At 35.2% G+C, this 26,369-nt stretch overlaps 1 pseudogene; it reads left to right on the top strand.

Annotated features, from left to right (window-relative positions):
* The first annotated feature begins 23,125 nt into the window (after positions 1 to 23,125).
* LOC149784483 (microfibril-associated glycoprotein 4 pseudogene) lies at positions 23,126 to 25,227 on the top strand (annotated as a pseudogene).
* Positions 25,228 to 26,369: the final 1,142 nt, after the last annotated feature.

The raw sequence follows: 26,369 nt of genomic DNA, 5'->3' as shown, positions 1-26,369 counted from the left end.
TGCATTACAATGATACATATATTTACACTTGTGATTATATGTGTACAGTTTAATATGACACTACAATGATACATGTACTCAAAATGAAAACTATCAAGTTTACATTGTTTTCTTTCAGATATGCCAAAGTAAAATTCCTTGATCAAATTTGCTGATTTCTCCATCCAATACTTCTGTAGTCTCCAGAATCCCCCTCCCATTGTCTTGAAAGGTCTCTTTGTCTATACGAGTTGTTTTCAATCATGTTCATCTGTATCATCAGTGATGATGTATTATGCAGACTTTGCATTCTGAACTGGCCAAGCAGACCAACGTGTCATCCAGCCATTCTTCTGGCTGTATAACTGAACTGAGAGCACCCATAAGGCTAACACAGCCACAGCATTCTAACCAGTCAAGTGGGCTGCCCATACCGCCCAAACCATCCATCCTGCCCCAGCCAACCATCCTGTTTCAGCTGAACCATCCACCTTTGCACATGAATATACTTATATTCATTTGTGTCAGCTATCGTTAGGAGACTTATACCTTTAAAAGTACAGTCCTTTTTTCCTTTCAGGGTGCTTTTATTTAGAGGAATTGATACTCAGCATTTCCTCCTCCTGTTCCATATATTCCTAATGTAAATGTGATCAGGTAATGCATTTGATTGGAAATTTTATAGTAAGTCGTGTTCTCCAAAAAATATTAACCTTATCATTTTGCTATAAATCCATTCAGCCCTTTCCATTATGTGATCATCCTTTCTCAGACGGCGCTCAAGTTAAAATTAACAATACCTGGTATATGAAACACACCTATCAGGATAAGGGGAGGTAATCTATAATAGTTACTTCTCTTTGTCATTGCAAAGTATAAACAAAGAGACTTCAAATCTGTGGGAGAGTTGGACTTTTGAGGCAGCAGAATTAATTCCCTGATGTTGATACGATTGGTTAAGTAATTTCATAGAAATATAATTTCCTATTAATCCACACCAAAATAATCCAGTGTGTGTGGTATTTGTAATGTCCGATTTTTATGGTAGACTTTAGGTTCATTTGTATAGTCATATCAGCATCCTTCAGTCTTCGATGACTATAAAGCTGTGCTCTTTAGTAGTCTGTAAGTTACTTGATGTTCATGGTCTGTTCTAGCTTAAGAGATCCAATCAAGAATGACACATCCTGTTGCATCTGTTGCACTTCAAGCAGGTGTTTTAAGTTTCCACATGTTTCTTACTGTTTTGTTCTGTGGATTAGTTTCTGTTCTGATGATTGCAGCTGTTGTCTCTGACTTCTCTTAAATCTTTGGTTGAGCTCATACCTTTAGTTACATCTGTCTTGTGGATCTGCTTCGAAGCTGTCGACAGTAGTGTCGAAAGACCTGAGGTCTGTCTTGCACACATCTGTGAAGTGCAGGTGTGGGTACTGTGGGGGCCTTTTGCAGGTTATATGCCTGTTTTATTGCTAAATATGTTTACATAGTAAATACACAACATAAAAGATCCTTAGTAGATATTTGCGACAATGCTTACAAATAATTTATAGCATTACAACATACTCAAATGAATAATTTTCCAGGCAATTACATTTTAGTTGCAAAATATTCAGATTCATTTAACCACATGAAAAGAAAATTAAATACAATGCACTTTAAATTAACCGAAATGTTTCTTCATCGAATGTAGAATATATATTGCTCATCCGTGTCTAGCTCTCATACAGATTTCATGTTGGGTCACTTTTCTCTGTACTGATAATAAATGATGATGAATTTGTTGCTCAACATATGTGCGCTTTCTCTCTCTCTCTCTCTCTCTCTCTCTCAGAATACAAAATATAAATTTTGGTTGTACAGTATGGGTGTTCTATGTTTCCTAGTCAACAAACCATAAATTCAAGCATTTCAAAACTCGCTGTTTACAAAACAACAGCGAGTGGGCACAACAGATTCGTAAGTGAACAAAGTCAAACAAAGGCTTCAAGCTGCAACAATATTTTGCAATACTTTGAATTCTCTCTCTTTCTCTCACACACGCACATTGAAAGGCTTTGATATGTTGTTAACATTAGTCTATGTTAGTTATGGTGGCCATGTTTGATGGCATATGGTTATCATTTATATATATTTTTCAAAAGGTCTTGATGCCATGATGTTTTATACCACATGTCATTAAAGTCTATTCAGCGGTTGTTGAGAAAAGGTCATTTCAAGGCTTCTCCGTTTTAGTAATTACAGCTGTATTTGAAGGAGTCGCAGCATCTGTTACAAGAACGTAATAGGTCTTCGTGCAAGAATTTTGTCTTTCAACTATAATTACATTCTCTCAAAGGTCTTTGGCGAATAAGTCGATTAGCATTATCCTACCTTTTGAAGCTGGACTAGCACAATTTGAAGGACCTGAAATATCTTCATGCCTTTATGCTTTCTGTGAAATAAATTCAAAGTATTATGGCAGTTTTGAAGAAGAATTCATTTAACAGTTTCTACATTTTTAGTAAGGGTGGTATAATTTATACAAACATTATTGTTATTTGTTTTAGTAGTGGCAGCCATATTTGAGGGGAGATCTACATGAGTTCTACAGATTTGAAAGTTTCCTGTGACAACATGCGTTCTTTCAAATTTTGTCAATTTCTGTTAAGGGTTTTACTTTTGGAAACAATGTTTCAAATTTGGGGACCTTACTTGATTGCAATTGGTGATTATTTGTATATAATTTTAAAATGTCTTCAAGCTAGCATACTTTCTACCAGTTTGGTCAGATTCTATTCATCAGGTTGAAGAAAACGTTTAGAGGTTTATACATTTTTAGTAATGGCAACTATATTTGATGGCAACTTGCAAGGTCTCTATGCCAGTATGCTTTATTCACTTTGGTCAAAAGCTGCTGAATGGTTTTGGAGAAAAGGTCATTGATGGGTTCTCTTATTTTGTATAGATTTTGGCAATATTTGAAAAAAGAACAGAATACGATTATATTCTGCTCAGCAATTATTTGGATAAGAAGATATGTAATGTATCTTTAACAGAACTTGATGTTGGACAAGCAGCAGTTTTATGAATGTTAATGCACTCAACGTCAGTACATTTTCGATGCAGTTTAGTAAATTTATATTGGTTGTTATATTAGAAAAAAAAACATTTAAATATATTCTTATTTGTATTAAGGACTGCCAAGCTGCTTTCTATCAAATTTGATGACATTTAATGAGTACTTGTATGTCAAGGCTCATTGGCATCAAACGTACACTTTAGCTGAAGGTCATTGACATATTTCTGTGGATGAGAAATTTCCTTTTCTTATAGGTAAGATAATCCTTGAAAAGGACATCGACATCCGGTGTCTCACCTATTGTGACTCTCAAAGGTAGGTTGTAAATTTTAAAATATATCTACATCAATAGTGTTCCATATATTATTTATGATCTTTTTAAATTGTGCTGAAACTGCCCTTCTGAGGGTGGTTGAAAACCTTCTCTCTGCTTTGGATAGTGGAAAGGTTACAGTCTACACCCTCCTTTACTTGTCTGTGGCATTTTACATAATAGACTGCTGTTTAAGTGCTTAGCTTCAATATTTTCTTCACTAACTTACGTTATTAATACTTCTTTCATATCCAGGAAATACACTTCATTTTCCAAACCTGCGATTGTAAAGTCTCTTTTAAAGAAGGCGAATCCTAACGATTCAAAGAACTAACGCCCTGTTTCTAATCTCTTTAAAAGTCTTAGATATAGTTGTTCTATCACAGCTTGTATCTCATCTGAATTCAAATAATCTGTGTAGCAGTGTAGCAGACAATAAATAGTCCTTGCCATCGTGCTGAAACTGCCCTTCTGAGGGTGGTTGAAGACCTTCTATCTGTTTTGGATAGTGAAAAGGTTACAGGCCTCACCCTCCTTTACTTGTATGTGTCATTTGACATCATAGACCAATATCCTTACTTCATTTGGTATTCAAGATATGGTCCTACTAGAGTTCAAGTCTGTTCTCGGCCACATTCTCTTCATTCTGTACACTCAGCCGCCTGAAGTGTCATATATTGACATCAGGTTTCTCACCAATTATGACTTTCAAATATACACATATAGCTGACCATCTGAAGCTGTGGCTACCATCCAATTTGTAGAGAGGCGCATTTCCGATGTGAAGTCACGGATGGCAGGTAACAAGCTGCAGATGAATGATTATAACTAAGAAGCCATTCTAATCACCACACATATACTTTCTCGTTCAAATCCTTACCTCAGACAATAAGTATCAGCATTACCAATATTAACTTCACAGTCAGTACGAATCCTACGTGTCACTCTTGATAGTACGCTTACATTAAATTTTGAACGTTTACACGTTGCCTATCTGGAGCTGAGACGCATCAGCTCCATTTGCAATTTTCTTTTGGATGATGTCACTAAAACTCTTGCATGATGATAAGTACTTTCAAGACTGGACGATTGTAATATACATCTATCTGGTTTGTCTCAGTATCTACAACAGAAACTTCATAAATTTCAAAATACGTTTCCGCCAATTATCCTTTGAGTACGAGGAACTGAGCACATCTCGCCCTGCTCTCTAACCATCACTGGATACCCGTTCGATTCAGACTCAAACACAAGATCTGTTCACTATGCTGCATATCATTGACTGGCTCCAGTCAAATATACCTATCTGACCTCACCCAGGTGTACACCCTGTTACGACTGTATGACCACAAACTTAAGTAACAGAAAAGAAGTAAAACAAACAAATTTCATAAAACTTAACAAACAACATAATTATCAGGGTTATAAATGAAAAAGTGAGAGGAACTTACAGCATTATGACATGAAACCTAGCTAGTCCTTATAAAGGTATATGAAAGTCCTAAACGAATGAAAAGGCCGTATTGAAATTCAAAACCGGAAATGTACTGGTCCTCCAAGAATTTTGATGTCATCATGATGTCGTTGTCAATAATTCCTTCGATTAATGTACGACAGTTTCGGAATAATAGCATAGTCCAAATAATGAACACTTTCTATTTCTACTGAACGGTGCAAACAAATGTGTTTTTTCCGCTCGAATAATATCTATGTACAAAACACGTTTGCACACTTACATCAGGAACACAATAAGTGCGTATTACTCCAAATAAAATAAATGAATATGAATGCTTAAGTTTCTCCTGATTTACACCGTATATTGCGACTGTAGTTCGCAATGGACACCAAATGACAAAATGCACAATTGATTGTGACAAATTAAGCATATTCACGTGGCCTCGTGCAACCAGTTGGAAACCACAGAATTATTATCATAACTTCCATATCCCACCAGTCACTGAGAAACTATGCCATAGGCGCCATTTTAAGTCTTATTATTGGGATTATTATTATTACTAATTGTCAACAAGTACGTAAACATCTATAGATCCTATGCATTTTGCGTTCTTAACAGAGCCAGGTCACGTACAATTTATAACAAAATATATTCTATACAGTTTACAACCATGGATAAAACTTACGAAAATTAAATAAAATCAAATACCAGGAGTTGCATAAAATATAGATATACATAATAAACCAATCTAGAAACCAACTCTCCTATTGTGACACTCGCATTTTCATTTTTTCCACTATTGAAATGAAGTCATATGTACAATGTTATTTTGCTTGTCAGAGTCCAACTACAGGGAACAAATTGCCCACATAACCTAGGCACATGGACACTGCGTTATTATTCAAGAATGCTCTTAAAGCTCGCCTATTTCAACTACAAGACTGAATAATGTTTACTGCTTCAATTATTGTCAACATGTTTTTGTTTGTAATTTCATGGTGTTTGTTTGTGTAATCTCGTCGTTGAATATGTTATGTTTTATGTGTTATATAATATTGTAAAGAACTTAGAAATTTTAAAGATTAGGCGCTATACAAAGTCGACATTATTATTATTAGTGTCATCATCATATCGAAGAAAATATCGGATGTCAAACATGAACCCCTCTATTCATTTCTAGCTTGATTCGGCAATAACAGTCATTTATCCATTAATACACTTGTAACGATGCAAAATAATTGTTCCATTCAGCAACATTTTCATTCTTGATCGGGCCATGACGGATGGTAAGGACATTATTGGCTAAGGTCATTACTGTGCTAGGACATTACGGTCTAACGTGTAAGGACATTGCTGCTAAAAGAAAGTTTTCATTTCTTGGTTGCTCCATATATATGGGCCAATACATCTAAGCATTTGTGTATGTGACCATCGGCTCTTCTTTCAATACATGTCAAATAGTGGGGGTGGGGGTGGAGATAGAATGAGCCCCCTGAGTTATGCCTTGGTGCATATAGTTGTTGTCCCTGACTCACATCTTAGAAAAACCGAGATCGCCTTCGTATATATACACATTTTGGATCTGAATAGGCGACCTTAGATGCGCAATGGCGCAATGAATTTGGACACAAGTTGAAATTGGTCCAAGTGCCCTTTAACCACATAATATATATATATATATATATATATATATATATATATATATATATATATATATATATATATATATATATATTTACCCACCTGGCACCTGAACCTAATGGTTTAAATGTTATATAATTATTTTAGAAAGTATTAATTTTTTTTTTATTTTCTTGGAAGGGCTAGAAGAGGGAGGCAAGTAAGGTGGCGAACTGAAACATTCTAAAGTTAAATGTGTTTTGTACCGTGGCGAACGCCCATCATCAGGAATGATTCATACTTCCTCTTACCATTATTCTGAAATAAGCTTAGTCTTAGATGTTATCCGCATAATCTTGGATTATTATTATTATTATTAGTAGTAGTAGTAGTAGTAGTAGTATAATTTTATGTATTAGTTTTGTTGCGACAGATGTTTTTGGTACTTTTTGCTGAGTTCTCATTTTCAGGAAATTCCCCGTTTTATTTCTTCTTCTTTATATCATCAATCATCATTAAGAATAGAAAGCGTTGGCAATTGTATTAAATGCATTTTTTATTTAAGAGTCAAAGAAAGAACATCAAAATGTTCACCGTAATAGTGAAAACAAAAAGCTCCAGAAAAAGGTGTAATGAAACATTTCCCACGGTCTCAGCCAATCAGTACAAGAGAATACTGCGCAAGAATTTCATAGGCTCTTTGGACCAATTATAATCATATAAAGTGGTAGTTTAACCTGCTGTGATATCAAAAATATGAAACCGAACATACTATAGCAAGGGAGTACCTACTATGTGATAACAATGAGTATCATTAACGTTATAAACATAAGACGTCATGATCTTATTAAGGACGTCCCTAGTTACCGTTACAGTTTCCTATGTGTCATTCACAGGGGACACACATACATTTTAGCTGTAATGCATCCATGTTTCAGCGAGGAAAATGCAGACGAATTTCATCAAAGATTAGAGATAGTTCTTGTCGTGTCGTCAGTTGTTATACTCTTCGTTTTAATCTTCTCTCTGCCGCTAATAATGTCTACTTATGTCAGCATCCTTTCAGGACATCTGTTGTAAATATAAGATTGCACTTTTATATCATTTCAAGTCTGGACATTCATTGTGTCCTTACTTTTCACTTCTGTTTTTATTATTTGAATCGTCTTCTCCCAAACATGCATTTCAAATATAACGACCTATAACTTAATATAAATCACACTCCCTTACAACAATCGCTTTTTGTTCTAAGTGATTTTCTGACAGTCTTTTTAATGCCTTTTATGGGTTCCGGTCCCTATGTAGCTACCGCCTATAAGAATGATAAGGTACCAGTCTAGTGATTGTCTTTAGGAACAAATGGCGCCAAAAACGTTGTAGGAATTGAAAGTAGTTTTCCGAGTGTACAGTATTATGTGATAATACATTTTGGCTCTATCATTCCATGAATGACACCATAGCATGAAAACCTAAAATATTTAACTCATTCGGCCTCAGAGGTTTTTGTCATTTTTGTCTGAAATGTGCGTAGGAACGAGATTTGGGGTGCTATTTCTGAACACATCGTAATACAGCGGTTTTCAACAGATTATCCATGAGAATAATGCTTAGTTGTATTAGAAACATCAATTTCCATTGGGTATTTTGCTTGCGCATGAGGAGAAGGCTAAAAGTTGGAGTTTTTTTTTTTTTTTTTTTTTGCTTAATAGACCCATCATTTTCGTATGGAGACCGCAATTTATTCCAAATGCCCACCTTATCCTAGTTTTTGCAAAGGTTCGCCTGTCTGTGTTCAGTTAAGACCGGTATGCCTTAGATCTGAGGCCAAAAGATCTAAAATCCGGACACAAAATCGCATTCCGAGCTCGAGCGAATTTTGGGTGAAAAAAAACCGGGTCCAAAAAATGAGCTTTTTCTCTCTGTATTTTGTAGTGCAACTAGAACTTCCAGATTATTTGATACCATTTTAGAGCTATATCTGTCTGCTTTTTTTAATACCACCCACGTTGGTCTATCTTAAATGGCCTCGATGCTGCAGGGCTTTGAAGTAGGGTATAGCCTCATCACGCCTACAGACGGGATCGGGGCTGAATCGGTTAAGGCACAAGAAGCTTATATAATAAAGGTTTTATGTACACTGAACTTGACTAATAAACGATTACAAGTTTGCTGATGTACTGAAAATGGTTTCCTTGTATTACGCATAAATTTGTTTAATAAAGGACATTCATCTGTACGAATATATGGATTGTTCTATTTATTCCATAAAGCAACCAAAACTATAGAATTTTTTATCCATTCCAAATGACCTTTACCAAAATAAGTCTGATATGACGTCACATTAATATGAACTACATACCTTGCTGTTGTACAACATCTTCGAAAGTTCTTCATTACAGGTTGTTTTTCAAACATGTTTTGAGTTAGACAATATCTATTTTTCACACAGACAAGCTGATGAAACGATTTTAAAGATTTCAGGTGTATAATTTTAACTGTTGATAGATTATGACATCGCACAAATCTTAAGCACCACGGCGATAAGTTGGCCACCTGCACTCCAATAATATAAACTGTGTAGCAGAGATTAAATATGTTTACAAGATAAGGGTTTATTGACGATCTGAAGATACAACGTAGATTCAATATGTTCATTATCTGCATTTTTCTTTCGCATTTCATCTTTGCAAATCACTTCAAAACCCTCATTTAAAATACTCTATCCATTAACATCTAATTTGAAGGATGTATTGACTTGCCCATTTTAAGGTCTTCTACAAATGTAATATAAAGAGGTTATATCTTTTGTCAATAAAATCACGATACAACTTCTAATGATTCTATAATAATAATAATAATAATGAGGACTTTGTATTGCGCCTAATCTTTAGAAGCTTTAAGCGCTTTACAACATTAAACAACACCTATAACATAAAAACATATATAATGATATGACTACAAAAACAAACACCATGAAATTAGAAAACATAAAAATAAGATGAAAAACATGCTGAGAATATTTAAGGTAGGAAACATTATTAGGTCTTTAAGTTTGTTCTTTCAGTCGAAATAAGTGAGTTTTGAGAGCACTCGTGACTTGGATCATTGTGTCTTTGTGTCTAATTTCAGTGGGCAATTCATTACACGTTTCTGGGCCCTGGTATGCAAAAGAACGCTGTCCATATGACTTTGTTTTCATAGTGGGAATAATGAGTATACGATTGTCAGAAGAGGAGCGTAAGTATCTTGTTGGTGTGTACACATAGATGAGTTCAGATAGGTATGTTGGACTAGAGTCCGACAGTGAAACATATCACAGAGAACAAATTTTGTGTTTGATTCTGGATCGAATGGATAGCCAGTTTAGGGTACAGAGCAGTGGGGAGGTGTGCTCTGATTGTGGTACTCTAAGTGTGATCCGATCAGCTGTGTTTTGAACTTTTTGAAGTTTCTGGAGCAGATATTGAGATGAACCAGACATAATTGAGTTACAATAGACCAGTCTTGAAAGTACTAATGAACACACAAGTGTTTTAGTGGCATCAACTGAAAGATATTTGCGAATGGAGATGATGCGTCTCAGCTCAAGATATGCAGCCTTACATATGTTCATGATATATTGGTGCAATGTGAGAGTACTGTCCAGAGTAACACCTAGGTTTCGTATTGATTGTGTGAATTTAATGTTGGCATTGCTGATATTTATTGTTTGAGGTAAAGGATATGAATGAGAAGTCTTTGTGATGTAATCAGATTGGCCTCAGTTTTATCATCACTCATCTGCAACTTGTTACATGTCATCCATGATTTCACATCAGAAATGCACCTCCCTACACGTTGGATGGTAGCATCAACTTCAGTTGGGTGGCTTGATGTGTATATTCGGGTGTCATCAGCGTACAATTGGTGAGACACTGAATGATGATCTATGACACTTGAGAGCGACTAAGTGTATATAATAAAGAGAACAGATCACTGTGGAACATCACAACATAGATAAACTGGGCTGGAGTGTATACAATTTGCAGATACAATTTGTTTCCTGTTGACCAAGTAGGACTTGAACCACAGTAAGGCTGTATCATAAATGCCAAATACATGTACGAGACGGTGAAATAATATATCATGGTCTATTTTGTCAAATGCTGCAGACAAATCAAGGAGGGGGATGACTGTAATCTTTCCGCTATCTAATGCAGAGAGAATGTCATTAACTAATTTTAGAAGAGTAGTTTCAGTACTGTGGCAAGGACGATAAGCAGATTGTACGTTACTAAAAAGACTGTTTGAATTCAGATGAAATACAAGCTGGGATAGAACAACCTTTTCTAAGATTTTTATATGAATGGGAGATTAGAAACTGGGCGTTTGTTCTTTAAATCGTTATGGTCTAGTGTTGGTTTCTTCAGCAGAGGCTTTACAATGGCAGTTCTGAAAAATGATGGGAATTCCCCAGATGAGAGAGAGGTATTATTAACATCAGTTAGTGAAGGCAATGCTGGATCTAAGCACTCAAGCAGCAGAGATGTTGGAATGGATCAAGTTCACATGATGTTGGTGCACTCTTCATCAGGATTGTACGTACGAAATCCATACAAAAAGGTTCAGATGCTGCTAATGGTTGCCGCTCAAATTCTGTATCCCAACTGTATGGTGACGACGAGTCGAGTCAATTGAAATTGTGGTGTCAAGTGTATCTCTAATGGTTTGCACTTTGCGACGGGAGAAATTTGCAAACATGTCCGGAAGGTCGACTTGAGAGACGGTAGTTGGACATTAGCCTGTTAGTAATCTCAAAGAGCTCTTTGCAGCTGGAACTTTCCATTATCTTAGTAGTGTAGTGGGCTGATTTCGCTGCGTGGACTATAGTTGTGACATTCTTCTGCGCGGCTTCATAGATTTGCTATGGATAGTTTGTCTGATAGAAATCCCAAGCCTCTCAGCTTTACGGCGGTCTCTTTTAGCAGCGCGAAGCTGGTCCCAAACACTGCTATACCATGGAGAACACTTGGTAGCTGTAATAGCATTGTTCATATTAAAATGTAACCTATTAGACGCTGGCTACAAAACTTGAAGGTATGTTGTAGGAATGAACGACTTGAATTTCTGTTGAATAAAAGTCTCACTTGCTTTGCCTTTACAAAACATATTCCAACTTGGCATAACCAGTACAACGAGCAAAGTAGGTCAGTGCAACTATAATTAACGTTGTATGGGTGTTAACGTATGTGATATGAATTCATGTATGAAACTGCATGACCATACATATAACAGCGTTTAGGAAACAAACTGAGCTATAAGTATTAAAATGTGTATAGCGTAGGTTGCCATAGCAACTGTTATATATATATATATATATATATATATATATATATATATATATATATATATATATATATATATATATATATATATATAACTACGAGAGAGAGAGAGAACTGTTTTGCAATCGAAGTTTTAAATTTGTTTTGCGCCGTGTTGAACGCCTGCACAAGGAAATAGTATCACCTTCCCTTTGCTACTACTGGGAATTAAAGATGTTCTTCGATATTCGCCAGTAATAATAATAATAATAATAACAACAACACACCTATTATTATTATAGTGGTGGTAGTGGTACTGCTGCTGAAGATGAGTATAATGTTATTGGTAGTGTTAGTTTTATTCATATTTGTCTCAACTGTGGTGGTGGTGGTTGTAATTATTAGTGATTTTGGTTTTAATATTGCGAAGGTATTATCTTTTGTCCTTCCTCCTATATGAAACCATTAATATCCATTCCCGGTGAATTTCTTTTTTAATACTTCCTTGTATCATAATCATTGAGAATCAAACCCACGGATAACTGTTAAGTACGAGTGATAGAATATGACCACGGCTAATTGTATGAAAAGTCTTGCCAAGAACGATAGAAATAACAGTAACTCTAAGCATTACGTTACAATAAAAATAACTAACGTCATAAACATCCAACGACATGACGTTGATAAAGTCAACGTCCCTGGTAACCGATGAAAATTACAATGTATCATTCACAGCAAACATACGCGATGTTTTTCTTTGTTAATTGTTGCCTATTTCATTGAACATACTTTACAAATGGATACAATTCGGATAACGAATAGTGCACCAGCATGCCAAGAGAGCCTTGTGTAAGTTGCACGAAGTGCATGTCAATATTATCTGAAAATATTGAGAGAGAGAAATAAATGTCACAAATGTACTAATTTATTGTAACCGGAGATGTGTGTCTTCCACTACCCAGATCAGCCTATTTACGTAATCGATCTATCGGTCCACAATTTATATTATTAGTAATATAGAGGTAATATCTTGTATTAACGGTCACAATACTTTTATAAAAATCTTAGTAAGGTTTTGTGTTCCGTGCATCTCCGTATCCAGCTAAAGTACAAGTCTTACAGTTCATGTATACGTTCACTATTGAATATTTCAGTAATGAGTGTAATTTTACTAGAACTTGATTATAATGGCAATCGTTAGAAAATGTTAATACAGCAATTGATATTTATTTTAATTTAAGCAAATGCGTCTTCATGACCATGCTGCCATACATTCTAATTAAGGGTTCCTTAGTGCATGAAGATAGAATAATCAGTAACGGGCACAGTGTAGGATGCTCAAACCATGAGGATAAGCTAATTAAATTCTCCTTTCAAACTTGATACAAACTACTGAATAACCTGGAGAATTCTAAGACAAATGTTGTGTTTCTAACATTTTCGTGGCAACTAAAAACTCGCGCTTAGGTTTCTAAATTCCTGGATTAGAGCCTGCCAACGCTGAAAGGAAATGGATATTTATTGCCGTATCTATTATATCCACTTTATTAATACTTTACCATGTGATAATACTATCAAAACCGGCACGTGCCGTTAACAGTGTAATAATATATTTCTTATATGCTGAATATAATCAATGCAAATGTGTCCTTCAATCACTGATACGAGTTATCAGTCAATTTACAAAATAAGGACAACAAGTTTGAATATTATTAGATCAATGGCTGAATTTTAATTAAGTTTCTGATCGTTAAAAAAATAGCAAATATTGCCGGTTTATGTCCAGTCACTGATTCGTTATTTCAAAGAAATTTTTAGATTTACTAACCTAATTGTCCCTCATTGGACGGAAATGCGAAAAATTGTAAGAAAGCCCTCCAAAATGGATGACATAGTGTAAAAGTTTGAAGATTAAAAAAAAATTAAAAACATTATGGATGCCGCCGCGAATTTAGAACTCGCGACTTCTTGCTTGGCAAGTGGGACACATAAAAAGAAGGAAAGTAAGACAGTTTTATCTACAAATGTATAGACAGGCGAAACAAATAGAGTTTTAATCGATATATGAAGCTACTAATTGTTTCGATATTTGACCTTTTCAAAACATTCTGTCCCAAATAAAATACACAGATCTGCTTTCCCAAAAATATAAACAAATCATACATTTTCATTATTGTTGATCGGAAATAAGTCTGTCAAGCTTAAACTCTCTCTGGCAGTGTAATTCAGTCGTTACCTGTTGTTGCTACTAATATTATATTACTATTTATTTAATTGTTTGTGTCATTATATTCATTGTTAGAATAAGCATTCATATAACGATTATTCATTAATTCTGAGAATTCAATTCATTGGTGATGAAAGTATAGGAATTACACACACACACGCAGATATATATATATATATATATATATATATATATATATATATATATATATATATATATATATATATACACATACACACACACACACAAATCCGACCTTTAAGCGACAGCGTCTAAATTGCAACCTTTCGGCGAGATCGTTGTATACTGAATATGTGTGGGTCATGATTGTGCCTATATAGTGAATACTGTATAGAATAATGAAAGGAATATGAAAATACACGAAAAAGTGGTAAAATAAAATAAATGACAAACATACATTTATTGTCGCTCATTTACTGTCGCCGAGAGGTAAAACTATGTACGCTCATGCATTAAACCAAAATTTGGGCGATCGGTCGCCGAATGGTTCATGTGTCGCCAAAAAGGTTTAGTATATATCCCGCTCAGATATAACTTGTATGTGTCACCTAACAGTATCATATACAGTGTATTTCGCTATTACGATTACCAGCGAGACGGAAATAATGTGATCGCATGCGTTGGACGGTCTGAATATCGGGGTTCTGCTTTCGGCATCCATACAATATTGGCTTATGTGATCACTTCTCGTAATCAGTCGACGGTTTTATTATACTTATTAAACGGGACTGGAACAACTGGCCTTAATCCGGAATAGCGTAATGGTTTTAATTCGGACTGTATAAAGTTTTAATCTTAAAGAGAGGCGTGGTTATTTAGATATAGATCGATTTTGCAGGAGAGATTGTTGTTTAATTTTTTAATTTTTTTACTGTGTATAGCAGTCATTATGTACATGAATTTCAGATGATTATACGAATTTTTATCATATTCTAGTCTGCGAATTAATGGATTTTCCATTTAAAATACTTTTTCATAATTGACTGGAAAATCAATTGGTTCAGGTGGCTTAACAACATATTTATATATTACCTTAAAATAACTCTTAATTCCAATATTAAAGATATGATATGTCAATATTCTATTAAATAATGAAATGACGTCCACGACGAAAGAAGGGGTAGAAACATTTATGTATAAGGGGAATGGAGATGTAAAAGAGATAACGAGTTGGATATCGATATCGTTTTTCAATGCATATATTATATTGTCTCTACCATGCGAAGATAATGGATGTATCGACATGTTTCATTTTAACACGGCTGTCAGTAACAATACTTATGTATAGACTATTTCTTCGCTCATTAATCTTTATTTCCTCCATTAAGAGATAGGTACACGACAAAAAAAGTTTCATAGTTACATAAAAGAATAATATAGTTTCATGTATACCAAATATACACAGCACCTCCACGCACAACAAAAAACCAGACACAAGGCGTTTCCCTTTATACATGTAGCTATGGGAGTGTACTTTTCAAACATACTCAGGGGCCCCGAGTGGTCTAAATCACTAATTATTATGGATTACTGCCTGCGTGGGTTCAAGTCTCGGGTTCGGCCGATGTGGGTATGTGAGAAAGCTTGCCAGTAGCATCTCGTTGGTCGGTGATTCTTTCCAGGGTTCTCCCGGGTTCTTCCTTCACCATTAATACTGGCCGCCATGTATAGCCTCTCTTGTGCTGAAAAATGGCGTTAAACCCTACAACAACAATAACAAACATACCCCGATGGTTTCCTTCATTTCGGCAATCGCTATGATGCAATACGAATATCTGCGAGTGACCCTGGATGCATTCCCCTGAGGACCCGAAAACTGAATCAGTTCAGGTTTTATAATGAACATTCAACTGAAATTATTAGTATCATTTAAGACGGAATATATTATATATGTATAACAAGAACATATTGTTGTTCTTGTTATTGGTACTCAGGTCAAAATTAAGAGTCATCTTTTCAAAGTTGTCTGGCTTGTTAAGACTCAATGGTCTTAAAATAAGTAACAGAACGAAGCATTACCAACACAAGAACAACGCGCTGAATGAAACACTACCTTCTCATTGGCCAACTGAAAATCAGTTATAAATAAATACAGGATGAGAGGACAGTATTCCATTCGGCGGGATCTCACATATTAAGCGGACGCGATCATGGCCATGTGGAGCAGTAGCGTGGAAAAATGATTTGACATTCCTTAATGGTATGATATTAAGTCAATTGAGCTAAATATCGGTACCAAATTCATTAAGCTACGCGTAGCTTGCAATATCAGCGTTTTTTCTTAAATAGGTCATGCGAGCAAGGAGACAAGTGTCCTCCCTTGTAGTTAGTATATAGTACATGTATGACAGGTCAATTGTAAGCAGCGATACGAGCCCCTGTGGTGAAAACGAAATGTTCGGCTGCAACAATATTTTTGTCATCTTCATGCGCATGAAATGCTTTATATACAATGCCTAAAGAATCGGGTGTTAGCACCTAAGTCAAGTCTATATAAATACAAAATTTGCATCAATATTATATTGTCACTTTCTTTCACAAAAACTGTACATTTCAGAATTAGCTCTGGACCGCTAAAACTAATATCCTCTATGCTATGGTCACCCATTTCTAGATTGGTCCATAGTTGTGCATATAATTAGTACCGCGAATCCAATATACATGTATACCGGCTAATCGACATAATGTCAATTGGTAGAAATTGAATTTAAGTTTTGATAGTGACTGTAACGTAAAAGATTCAGTTTGGATCTAATTAGGTTTTACATGAAGAAGAAAAGGTCTTAACAGTATCTAAAAGCAGCTTTATGACTTTACTTTGAATTTTATGTAAACAATCATTTCGTGTCTCTTGTAGTGAAAAGTGATAGGTTCGCAGATTAGGATGTGTGCGTGTGTGTGTGTGTGTGTGTGTGTGTGGTATGGATTTATAACGTAGCTTTAACAATTATTCAGTCATATCGCTAGGATGTGTGGTGGTTTACAGTAATATCTCGCACTTAGGAATTATAACGCAGAAATGTAGCATGATGTCCCACCCAGTCACATTATCCTGACACTAGGCCGACCAGTCCTAACACTAACTTCGTAATGCTGAGCGTATAAAGAGGCAGCCGTTTGTACCATTTTTATGTCTTTGATATGACTCGGACGGGTTCGAACCCGCGACCTCCCGCATATGAGGCGGACGCTCCAACCACTAGGCCACTGGATGGTTGCAGAGTAGGATGTACAAAACTGAGTCTTATAAGCTCGTTCTTCGTCTATCATGATACGTTCGGTGCTACATCATAATGTCGGGTTAGCTTCATTACAAAAAGAACTGGGGGCCTAGAGTAGCTGAGTGGTCTAAAGTGCTCTCCGTTACAGATTACTGCCATCTCACCTCTGTCTGCCTTGGATTAAGCGAATGTGGGTATGTGAGAAAGTTTGCCAGTAGCTTCTCGTGGGTCGGTGGTTCTTTCTGATATATATATATATATATATATATATATATATATATATATATATATATATATAGATATATATATATAAAGAAATTCATGTGATTACTATGATTAATGTGAATACTACTGAAATGTATCATTACATACATGTGCACCGCTAAATAGACCTTACTCTTTGGCATGACACATATCGATATATATATATATATATATATATATATATATATATATATATATATATATATATATATATATTCGTCAAACATAATAATAATTTTAATAATTTAGGTATGAAAAACGATTGTTTGCAGCCTTTCTAAATATGGTACGTTAGTTTTCCTTGCAATCGCTAATCATTTGCCAACGTTGCAATATTCATGTTATGTAATAGACGTCAAAGTGCAAGAGAGGTTCCAACATCTTGAAAAATGACAATTTTTAACAATAATAATGATAATAATAAAAAGAAGACGAAGAAGAAGAAGAAGAAGAAAAGGAAGAAGAGGTACAAAAGAAGAATGATACTAATAAGAGCAATAACAACGGCAACATTAAGAACACATGGGCGCACACACGCATATTCAAACACACACACACACACACACACATACACATTTATATATTTATGAATCTAAAAAGTATATGTTATAAAAAGCCCTTTTTATCTATTCCCGAAATGTAGGTTTGTAATGTTTGTGTCAATGGTAACTGAGATGATTTAGTTCAGCAAACCTTAGCAAATAAAATGTGCTTCCTACTGGAAAGGAGCGAAAATGTTCTTGATTTTGTCCAGTGCTGGCCATTTAGATTGTACATGCTAGCTGCTTCCATGCAAACAGCAATGCAAATGTCTCGGTGACTAGCGTACCGTACGTGTTCAGTAGAGAGTGTTCAAAAACTACATGATTTTGGAAAACCTATACACAAAATAAGAAAACTCCTGGTCTGCATACATACATACATACATACATACGCACGAAAGAGATAGAGAAAGGGTTATTTTCTCTAATCCAACATTTCATTTAGTCATCATGTCAGGAAAACCAATCTTACTTTATACATGGATAACAACTGCTCCACTTCCATAGTTATTTTTATAGATTTTCAAGAGATGGAGACAAATACTTTTTCAAAATCAACCTGTAAAATAATATTATTCATATGTGTGCTCTTCTGTAAAGTGTTTGTGTGTGTGTGATTAGGATTTTAATGTAGTTTTAAAAACTTTTCAGTCATGTCGCTACGGATTCTGCAGTGTGGCAGTTTATAGTGATGTCTAGCATTGGGGCATCATGCCACAGACACGTAGCATGATGTAAAACCCTGTCACATTATTCTGGCACCAGGCTGACCAGTCCTAACACTAACCTCTTAATGCTGAGCGCCAAGCGAGGCAGCTGATAGTACCATTTCTGTAAGTCTTTGGTATGACTCGGCCGGGGTTCGAACCCACGACCTCCCGCTTCCGAGGCGGATGCTCTAACCACTAGGCCACCGGTGCGGTCTCTTGTTCTCTTCTTCTGTAAATAACATTATATCATATATCAGCCTGTTTTTTTTAGACATTCTGATGTTTCATGGATTTGCAACATTACTCGTGTTTAAGGTATTCTGAAACTTTTTGGACTTGTGATATTCCTAGTGCTTTAGGCATTCTGAAGCTTCCGCAAGAGTGACTTCACACCATAAGTTTTTTTTTTACTAATTTTGTGTCAGAATTGTTCAATCAGTAATCGAGAGCCCTCGTACCGATCCCCAGCTCCCCATCCATCCAAATTAGAAGCGTATCAGTAACTGTAAGGTCTTCAAACCTACTCCCAACCTCACACTTTATCTGCATCTGCATCAAATTGACCGAGTCTGTGTTCAAAACCAATACAAACAATGATACTGTGTTTATGATTGCAATATGATATGGCCTTCTCCATACTCATTTGAGGCGATTAATCTTTGTTCGAATCATCCATCCAGTCCAGTTTCATATTTGTTGTGGTATATTTATTACAATCATATCTTCCCTTCTTCAGTGACACTTTCCAAACATGTATTCTATCATATCCGTCTCTGATTGTTTCATTTCTGTATTTATTTTATTGATTTCGTTCCTTTAAGAACTTATTTTCCTGCTTCTCTTCAAAAATGTCTCCACAACACTTTTCCAAACTATTTCGCAGACGTCTTTCATTAAATTTAATACGGTCACATATGTAAGTGAATAAAGTATGTGAACTTCATTGGGTCTTATGAGTAATCGCTGCTAATATATGCGTTTATAGTCACTGTGATAACATGTGGGTGGATTAATATTTAAGACAGATTCCAAATACTGAATATATTATTTTCATCATCTGCATATGCTTTGTATTGAGATTATATAACAATCCATATATCACTCCAGAAGTCATTGAAACAGATGAACCTAATACATTTTTCTAAATGTCACTGAGAGTTAATTTCACATTTTCAATGGTATGTCAAAATACTACTGCTAGCGGATCCACAGTAAAATCTCATAAGTAAGTGGGTATCGGGTGGAAGTAGGGGTGGGGTGTATTAGTCTTAATAAGCGAGTCATTTGATTTCAGAAGGTACATTTGCACTTTCTTAATATATATGGGACTGGTGATTGTTGATAGTTGCTACAGGGAAAGATATCATATCAAGAAGTTTTATTACACATGACGTTAATGTGTTTGCGTCCACAAGATTTCCATACGCTATTCTTTAGAGGAATATAAAACCTAAGAATATAGTATATACTTTGGTAAAGTTTTCACACTTTTCGAACTTACTCAATCTGTCCAATCTGATCAGGGGTCTAATTTTACTTCTGGTATTTTCCAGTAAGTTATGCATCAATTAAGAATCAAACAGTTGATATCCTCTACCTATCATCCCTATGTCAAGGCTCTTTCGAAAGATTTCATTAAAATTTGGACTATATGATAAGATTATATCGATTTGACATATGAAAAGACTGCAACGATGATGTTCATTTGGTTTTGTTTGCTGTTAGGTAATCAGATTAGGATCCAGTTCTGGATTGACATTGTAGTCCTTGTCAAGTTAGAAAGAGTGACAAATTACATTATCAACATTCCTTCGAGGTACAACATATAAAAATTTGTCATGCTAAAATGTTTAAGGCGTATTTGATAGACACAACCTTGAAAATGATTCACTCAATGTCCGTGTACCACACAGTTAGGATTTAAACGAAGATGTAAAACTGCACCGTGGTGATTTTGGTGTAACCAATCTTTGCAATTCTGAAATTATTGGACTATCTGGACCAGACACTTAGTCATCTCCTCCCACAAGAGAAGAGCGAATTTGAAATAGTTATTAAGTGAAGATGAACACTTGCTTCCTGACGTTCCAACTTTAACAAATAAAATCTAATGTCAATATCAAAATGTAAATTCTTTACCTGTTCAAAAACATCCATACAATGGGAATCACCACAAAAAAGACTGAAGTTCACAATGCAATATAGTGTCGTAACCAGATAATAAGTTACATATGTCTTCCGACTACAGAGAAGTAAACAGTATTATCAAGACAGAGTAATGACCAATATTCAGAATCGATGACTGCATTGACACCATTAGAAATTTAAAATGAATTTTAGAAAAATTGACCTTTAGAAGTGATTCTGGCAAATCCCATTTACGGAAAGAGCGAAGACAATTTCAGCATTTGTAACTTCAGATAGATGTTACCAATATACAGTGATATTTGTTTGGATAAAAGTTTCCCTTTTGTACATTCCCACCATTTATAAACATGATAACATTCGGTATAGGTTAGTATGACGCTTACATCGTTGACTTTTTAATCTACAATGAACCAGTAGAAAAAACACACTTGGAAACCAATCGTAAGTTCTATGATCGACCCGGTGATGAAAATTAGACAATTATTTTAAGTAAACTACACGGTCAAGTGAAACCAATAATGGTTAAGGGCAAAGCTATATCTGAATCTCAAATGCCTATACTTTCTGTAAGATTCATATTTTAGTATATGTAGACATACTTGTATTTGAATATAAGTTCATATTCTTATTATATGTATATCATATTATCCTGACAAACGGCCGACAAGCCCTAACACTAATCTCTCCATGCTGAGCGTCAAGCGAGGCAGCTGTTAGTATTAGTTTTGCAAGTCTTCTTTGGTATGACTCGGCCGGGTTTGCAGCCCGTGGTCTATATATATGTATATATATATATATATATATATATATATATATATATATATATAAGACAAATATTTATATGCATCGTGAATTATATGCATTTTCGACCAATATGCTTAAGAAGGTTTCATCGCAGAAATCTTTATTTTTTGTGAGAGGAGATATTGTGCATGCCTTTATAATGTTCATTATCATTCAAGATCATAGTTTGCAAGGGTAACGTATTTAATAACACAATACATACTAATATTCAACATTGATCGAAAGTTTATTCTGTACGATGAGTATTTCTAATAGTGTTTAGACCAATCATCAAGCTTCAAGGTTGAAATATACTGCAATTAATGTCAACACCATTTAATGTGAATGAAAATATATATTTAATATAAAATAAAAACATAACAATTTAAAAAAAGATGAGTTAATTTTTTGTCAGCTATTGTAACCCACTTTGCTTTCTTATTCTATTCGATGTCCAATGTAAATGAGGCACTGAACTGTCTTTATGTTTTATTAACTACGTCTTAATATACTATATATGATACTTATTGCATGGAAATTAACCATTTCAAGTACAATGATTCCTTGGATCTTCAGTGATCTAACATTTACATAAACATATTTCGAAGCATTATGCCTGTCAAGGGAATACTGTGAATTCGTTAAAATACATTTTGCGATTATATCATAGTGATTATTCTGTGCTGTTGATACATCGGGACATAACTGACTATCATTGGGGATACCGTTCGGATTCTTCGATACTGTTGAACTTGATAGAACTAATTAGTATTGTAGGATTTCATTGACCATGTTGTAAGTATTTCCAGTTGTACAAAGCTTGTTCGTTTTTGCTCTGTTTTCTTAATCATGCTAAGTCGATAGATTCTTAATAATAGCTGCCTACCCAACTAGCGACCGACCTACATACATACAAACTTACCTACCTACCTACCTACCTACCTGCACGCATACGTACATACATACATAAATATATGCATACATACATACATGCATACATGCACGCACGCACGCACGCACGCATGCACACACACACACACACGTACGTACGTACGTACATACATACATACATACTATACTATACTATACTATACTATACTATACTATACTAAAGAAAATGTCCCGAAACATATGTCATTTTAAATTAACCTTGTTTTAATAATTTATTTTCAGGACGTTTCCTTTCCCGCAGGATGTAAATATGTAATATATCAATTACTTCTGAGTGGATACAGAGGGTAGTATAACCAACATCTGTCAATGAGGCAAGAGCACATACGAAAATATTTTAAATCATTAAACAACGTGCTCGACAAATATGGTCTACTTCGACATTGTTTACTTTACGGCCCTCCAGAAATGAATAAATCTCAGGCAAAATAATACACTTTGCTTGATATAAATATAGCATAACCTGTACGTACAGCAAAGAACTTGTATTACCATGTCAGTCGACAACTTTCTTGCTAGGGTATAAATTCTCAAGAAGTATCGAATATTTCCAATCGAGGGCTAGTGGGTTCTCTATCATTAGGAAAATATAATCTCTTTTTAGACTTTGAATCTTCAGCATATAACATGTTATACATCATTGCTCTATTCCATTTGCCTACCATACTTGGACTTTCCAATAATTCCGGAACAACGTGGAATTGCAATCCTGTCTTCTACGTCAGAGAGCAAGCATCAAACAAGTCCGGCACCAACCCCATGGTGACTATAACAACGCAGCCTTTTTATGACCAAGTAAAGGACATATTTGAAAATGTATCGAGTGTTTTATTGGAGAATCATGAACGAAAGATCATAAGGTATCTAGATAATATTTTGAATAAAACTTTACCCAGAGACTACTTAGACATACAGCTAATGGGGCATAATACGACAGGCATTTACAAAATTTACCCAACAGGGACGGTGGGTTTCTGAGTACGATGTGACATCGATACTGATGATGGCGGTTGGACCGTATTTCAAAGACGAGTTGACGGAACGGTGAACTTTGCTCGCTGTTGGAAAGAGTATTAAGTAGGGTTTGGCAACATGGAAGGAGAATTCTGGTTGGGGAACCAGCAACTCCATATGCTTACCACACTGGGATGGTATGAACTTCGCGTGGATATGAGGCGAACAAATGGACATAGATTCTATGCAAAGTATAATGTTTTGTCAGTCGACAGCCCGAAAGATGGCTACCGACTTTTTGTGGAGGGTTTTTCAGGATCAGGGGGTGATAGTTTATCTGCACACTCTGGGAATGGATATTCCACAATAGACAGAGACAACGACGTTGATTCTGGTTACTGTGCTTCAATTTATCTAGGAGCTTGGTGGTATCGTTCATGTCATGAGTCCAATCTCAATGGTATTTATGGGTCTCAGCAATACGGCAAAGGTTTAAATTGGTATTCAACTGCAGGGATGTATGAATCTTTGTCGTTTACAGAGATGAAAACCAGACGATGGATATCCAAATAGGACTCGAATGTACACACAAATGTGTCTTATATAGTTGTTCGTTTCAGACTGTTGATGTAGATATGTTGATTGGAAGCATAGGATTATCAGATTTCTCCAGAAGTACATGTAACTTTGTGTTATCCGTTTCGAATCAGGGTTGATATTTGCACTCTTGTAATTGAACTGAAGTGTTTATGATTCTAGACCTGTAATTGTTCATATATATATATATATATATATATATATATATATATATATATATCAGTGTATCCCCCAGGGGTGTAAAAGTGAGGGTACAAAAAAACCTAGGTGTCAAAACTTGGGGTCAAATAAAAAATGTGGGGGTCAAAAATGTACTGACAAATTTTCATGCGACATGTACTTTTTCAGCTTGAAATAGAATATTGCAACTTGTACAACATAATCTCTCTCTTTCTCTAAACATACAAATACACCAACATGCACAAGTAACAAACAAATGCATTGTCCATGCAAAGAATAATTGTATTAGTTCATTTTTCTTTTAAGGTCGTACTTTTAACAGTCTCCTCAACAATATTATAGCCCAACACATTACATATAAGCCAATACAAAAAGCCAAATAAATATATTTAACCAAATGGGAGTTAATTTATTGCCTTTCATCAAATGTGTATTATCACAGGTTTCATTGTACTTCGTCCTAGAACACATTTATCCAAACATGAAGGAGGATACTGATTAATCTTCTTTCTAATAAGTTGCAGTTGGACTTTAAGATCTTTCTTTTATTGCAGTAAAAGTTAAAAGCCAACAAAATCTGCAATGACCCGCTGACTTTGTAATCCAAATAACGCATTTGTCTCTGCAAGTTTACTGATTTCTATGTTGTGAAATAATGTCTTACGTTATAATGTGTTCTCCAGATATCTTATGACGATTTAGGGCCTATTTTCAAAAATTCTAAAATCCTGTCACGAAAGAATTATTCACTTTTGCAGTCTTTGTAATCACGCGATCAGATGTCACACTTGTAATCAAAATGAATGTTCTAGTCAAGGGAATAATTTTCTCCATTTTTCATTCAAGTTAGATCCACAGTTAATCTTTTTTGTTATGCTTCTTTCACTTTCTTTGCCAATGCTTTTTAGTGCATGACGTTTTAATCTGGCGATCACTTTCTAGTGCAACGTGACTTGATGTTAAATATCTAGAACAGCTTGCTGAGCTCGATGGAAATCGCGAGAAGCTCGCGAGATTAGGGGAAGCTATTCCGTCATAACATTGCCTATGCTAGTCTGGTTCATTATTTTATATGTTCCCTGCGTTGTACTTTGCTATACGAATAGAGGAGCGCAGGGCAGGGCGCAAACAAAGCGGGGAACCAATGCCTATACGCGAAGTATATACGATGCCGTTCATCATCCAATGCATTGGGTATTAAATAAATCATGATCATGTTATGAAAATCCTTTGCGTCAAAAAATCGCACGGTAACAAAATGTGTGCGTCAATTTTCTCCAGCGTGCGTCCTTGACGCACAAATGTGCGTAAAGGGAAACGCTGATATATATATATATATATATATATATATATATATATATATATATATATATATCCGGTTACGAACCTATATTCCTACTTGTTGCTTTGTTTGCACCCTTGATCCACAATACAAATAGTAAACCCACAAATGCAGAAGCAAGCTAACTGATGTGATCAGCTAGAAAGAAATAATATAGCCAGCAGCCTTAAATAGTCGACTTATCAAGACTAGAGATAATACTGGGTATGGCTACCGATGCTTAAACAACCGACTCATCGTGCAGAACAATAATTCTGGATATTGCTACGGACTCATCAAATGTAAAACATAATTGGTAATCCTACCGACTTAACGAGAATAACAATAATTTTGGGTATTGATACGGCGACGTTTGTCATTAACTAAAAATGAATTAGCTAGGGTTCGTAAACTTGTTTCAATCTTGTCAAAATATCCTTGACTTAAAGTAAATGGAAAATATAGGAGAGTGGATTATTTAGGAATGCGTTGCGAAGCAGCTGAATGATAACAACACTTCTTACCAAGGAGCAGTGACTGACCATACATTCTACTGTATCCACTGTATTAGCAACTTTTAAACCTTTGTCATCAACAATGCATTTAATCATGTACTGAATAATAATTCTCCCCCGACCTAGTATTAACCGCTGTGTCAGATATGGAATGACTTTCTCTTGTTTATGCTCAAACTTTCCACCAGTTCTTCCAAAACGTTTAA

The sequence above is a fragment of the Sinohyriopsis cumingii genome, chromosome 14 (genome assembly GCF_028554795.1).
Source record: "Sinohyriopsis cumingii isolate HCF-2022 chromosome 14, ASM2855479v2, whole genome shotgun sequence".
In the NCBI taxonomy this organism is placed as follows: domain Eukaryota; kingdom Metazoa; phylum Mollusca; class Bivalvia; order Unionida; family Unionidae; genus Sinohyriopsis; species Sinohyriopsis cumingii.
The sequence above is the reverse complement of the archived record's forward strand: the minus strand, read 5'-3'. Positions and strand labels throughout refer to the sequence as shown.